The sequence below is a fragment of the Galeopterus variegatus genome, unplaced genomic scaffold, assembly GCF_000696425.1.
Source record: "Galeopterus variegatus unplaced genomic scaffold, G_variegatus-3.0.2 Scaffold9, whole genome shotgun sequence".
Lineage (NCBI taxonomy): Eukaryota > Metazoa > Chordata > Mammalia > Dermoptera > Cynocephalidae > Galeopterus > Galeopterus variegatus.
The window spans coordinates 1,796,392-1,800,825 of record NW_007726120.1 but is presented as its reverse complement, the minus strand read 5'-3'; the positions used below and the strand labels follow the sequence as shown (position 1 = coordinate 1,800,825).

Here is a 4,434-nt window from a genome sequence, read left to right as displayed (position 1 = left end):
GCTGGTTTTTGTCACCACTTCTTCCTCCCCATCTGCCTGACTTCTTTCTCTCGTTATTCTGGCCCACCTGGTTCTGAGTCCATATGATGAGAGAAGGCTTACCCCGCAGCTGCCGAACCACGTCTTGACTGGTCAGCGGGGCAGACTCTCTCCTCTGCTCTGGTCTTCTGTAGCCAGGAGGGCAGGTCACCTCTGGGAAATAGGGAAGGAGAACTGTTGCAATAGCTGTTAAGAACAGACACTCAAAAAATTGACCCCTGTAATATGCAATCAGAAGGCATTAACGCATGTGGCCAAGGGTGTTATTTTGTATGCCTATGCATTTAAATGGTAAGTACTATTCACATGGAACATGTTAGTCTAAAACTTAAAAAATAGGGCCGGCCCGGTGGCGCACTGCTACAGTGCGCTGCTTGGGAAGCACGGTGGCGCTCCCGCCGAGGGTTCGGATCCCACATACAGACCGGCTGCTCACTGGCTGAGTCTGTAGCCAGGAGGGCAGGTCACCTCTGGGAAATAGGGATCTGTAGCCAGGAGGGCAGGTCACCTCTGGGAAATAGGGATCTGTAGCCAGGAGGGCAGGTCACCTCTGGGAAATAGGGATACAGACCGGCTGCTCACTGGCTGAGCAAGGTGCGGGAGCAACACTGAGGGTTGCGATCCGTTGCCGGTCACGAAAAAAAGACAAAAATAAATAAATAAATAAATAAAACTTAAAAAATAATACTACCTGTTATTTCACATATTTCCTACTCTCTTTTCACCTCTGACATCCTGGTATTTATTTACCAATATTGGTAACCTGTCTCTCAGCTTCTTTCAATGTTGCTGTGACTTACCAGAGATTGGGCGTCATCATTTCCCAGACACTTTACATGAATGTGTTCATGCTACCCTGACTAGCTTTTGTGAAAGTACAGGGTTTTTGAGCTGGCACAGGAAATTATCTTACTCGATTTCTTTCTTTTATACATGAGAAGATGGACCTAACGAGATGGACTTATGAGTCAATAATTAAGGGCTACTAAATGTTTCATGAACATAGAAATAAAAATTACAATCCTGTGATTGTAGAACAAGGCAAAAAAGGTTGACTTTTAGGAATGTTCAAAGAACAATGGACTATTCTTTGGGAGCTTAGGATCAAGAGCCTTAGTTTTCTTGCTTTGCAAGTCATGTGGCCTTGAATAAATCCCAACGAGACTCAGAAAACCCCAGTATTCTTAACTGTACAATAGACATCATTATAATATTAATAGTATGTATCTCATCATTTTATAGTAAGGAATAGAAAAACTAATTATTGAAGGTGGTATCATTTAGCAAATGGTAAAGCACATACAATAATAGTAATCAACAGTAAGTGTGGTTGGTGGTAGAGGGAAAAAACAACCAGGATAAAATATTTACTGTAAATGACTAATATACAAATAGTTTGTGAGTTTATGCATGACCAAATGTTAAAGACTAATTCAGCTCTAAACTACAATATATAACATAGAAAGCTCTACTCTCATTTCCTGGAGTTACAAATAGTTTAGCATGGATTCTCCATTGTTTTAATAAAACCTGATATACGTAGCTTACATAATTCTATCAACAGGTGACACTTAATTGGATTTAAAATATATATTTGTTTATTAAAACATGCTATTATTATTAACCTTTGGTCATGTCCATAAGATCAGGAAATACATTGTAATAAAACCATAGAAATTTTGAGTGGGAAAATAATCTTACTTAACTTCTAATTATAGATGAAGATGAGAAAAATTTAAGTTTCCCTGGAAGAGTTACGTGATTTGCTCAAAAGCACATGCTTATTAGTGTTCAACTTGAAGTAAAAATCACATCTCACTCTGAGCTGTTCAGTATAATACAGAACCTCCTATGAAAACACAATATTAAAAATGAGAAAAATTTCAAGTCAGTCCCCTATAAAGCCATAGATCTGTAATAAAGGGATACCCTATTTTCTTCTGGTGGGATAATAAGATGACAATAAAGTATCATCCATGAATTTTACAATTTGTAAATATAACATTGATTCATAATAGGAAGAAAGTAGCATCTCCAAAGAAAACACTGAAGTTTTTCATATACTTGAAAATAGCTATATTTAGTTTAAAACTTTTTCATGTTTGAGTCATTAGGTGTGTGATACCATAGAGCAATTGAGAATGAAAGGGAAACAAGATGAAGCAATAGTGAGAGAGTCAAAGGGGACAAGGGACGAGGGAGGCTGAGAGAGAGAAGAGGTTGGGAAAGAACACACAAATGTGGACTGTGAGAAAGTATTTAGTATTTGGCCACTAGATGGCGATATAATGTAAGGTGCTGCCTCGACTTTTTTTTTTTTCTTAAACAAGCTCTTTGCTGCTTTGTATTAGGTACCATAGAGTGAGGCGAGGATGAAGTCGAGAGGATACTGCAGAGGCCTCTGGTGCATGTGTGTATGTGTGCGCGTGTGTGTGTTCGTGCGTGTGTGTTCTGCCTCAGTGAGACTGCAGCCGTCATAAATTAAATACTTGGTCATCTTTTGCAAGAAGGAATCTGAACAATTGCAACTGAAGGCACATTGTTATCTTCTTGCCTTTGGGAGATGCTGTTCCTCACTGCAGATGGATAATTTTCCTTTTTATCAGGTGAGCCATCTAATTGTTTCGTCGTGTTCTTAGGCATATTCATTCCTGTTATTCCTTTGGGAAAAGAACCCATGGAAATAGAGTTTGAGCCGAGCAGGAAGTCCATTTTTGTATGTGAATTCCGACTAACTGTCCCCCTCCTCCCCTCCCCCTACTCTTCCCCTCCCCCTCCCCCTCTCCCCTTCCACGAACTGAAATCAGGTTTGTTTTGCAGTTCAGCATTTTGATGCAAGATGGGATTCTTTGGCCTGAAATAGCTTGGAATCTGGCCAGTTCTTGCCTTTGCTTGCCTTCGTCCTATCAAGCTCTCCTTTTGAAGCCCCCCTCCTTCACTGGTGCTGTGGATCTGGACTAGCTGGCTGTGAATAGAGGTCATATTGTTCCTAAGGATGGAACAAAAATTAGATCTCAGTTTTAACTCCACGGAAAGCAAGACGGCAGCCGGACTGCTGCCGGAGCCTAGCAGTGCAGGGGTACCCCGCTTCCTCGGGCAGAGGCTGGGCTTTTGAGAAGAAACGCCTCATGCGCGGGGCACGGAAGGGACAATGATTTTTTCCCCCCAACTCCTTTTGAACCACACTCAAAAAGGAGCTCGAGGGAGGTGGCGAGGAGTCCCCTTTTCCATGCAATGCCAAACAGGAAAGATTGACTTACTTTTAACGAGGCAGAGGTCATAAGCAGCAATGATACTGCAGATGCTGCTCGGTTCCCACTGTGAACCGTCTTGCTTTTTCAAACTGCACGAGAAATACTTCTGGGTGGACGTGAGGCTTTTTCAAAAGTCTTTGTTTTCATGGATTCCCTCTCTCCTACCTGTTTGAGGTATGTGTTCAAAGCCCCCCCCCCCCTTGCCATATTTACTTCTCATATTTCTTTTTGTTCCCTTCAGTTACTCATTGGCGATTGTCGTTCCTTTTTTAACAAATGCGTCCAAATAGAGTGGTGGGTAGGTGCTCTTTCACATGTCCGAAAACGATAAAGACAAGGCAGGGTATGTTTCTGTTCATATGTGCATGCGACTAAATATTTCTGAGGTGCCATAGCAAATCTGCAAATTGCCAAACGCCGTTGCTATCACACCTCTAAAAGGTGGCTTCTTTTTCTACTTATTTGCAGGTTCACGTAGTATTCCTGATGCGCTAGTGTAGTAACAGAACATATTTCTCCAAAAAGCACTTTAAATCATCCCAGGAGGATGATGCCAAGCAGAAATAGGAAAATTCCATGCTGAGGTTGGTGCGTCCCGCTTTAGTTCCTCCTGCCCAGAGCAGTGGGTCGCTCACCTTTCCCATTTGCTGCAATACCTGGCGCGTCAGGGTGATGCAGCTCGGAGCTTCCTCCCACACACACCTTCACCGGCGTCTGACACTTCTTTGCCTCAACTGTGTGCATTTCAGAAGCAGGATAGCTGGTGAAACTCCTTTAAAAACTCTTTGTGGTTGTTGCTTTCGTAATTGCTGTTAAGCTTGCATCTGTCTACTAGGAGGAGTGTTGCAACTTAGGCCTCTCTCCACAGAGCTTCTTGAAGAGATTTTTAGATGGTGTCTATTTCAGGAACATAATGTGTAGACAGGAATGGATAGCCACAGAGATTTACCGGAAAACAGTTTCGTAGAGAGGGAGAAGTAACATTATAAACCACTAGAACAGAAGTGGTTGTTTATATCACATGAACCTAGCAATAGATTTAGTTTTCATTAACCTCACTGCAACTCATTTGTGTGGCTTTTTTTTTTTAAAAAATCCCCCCCCCCCCCCCCTCTCTTTTTTTTTTTTTTTTTTTTTTTTT

General features: G+C 41.8%; 1 protein-coding gene across 1 annotated transcript in view; it reads left to right on the top strand.

The window, feature by feature from the left end:
- Nucleotides 1-2,407: 2,407 nt before the first annotated feature.
- SCN1A (sodium channel, voltage-gated, type I, alpha subunit) overlaps nt 2,408-4,434 on the top strand; it is a 127,024-nt gene continuing 124,997 nt past the window's right edge. The window contains exon 1 of the mRNA XM_008585445.1: nt 2,408-2,645. The gene's annotated coding sequence lies outside the window, so the exon portion shown is untranslated. The remainder of the gene's footprint in view (nt 2,646-4,434) is intronic.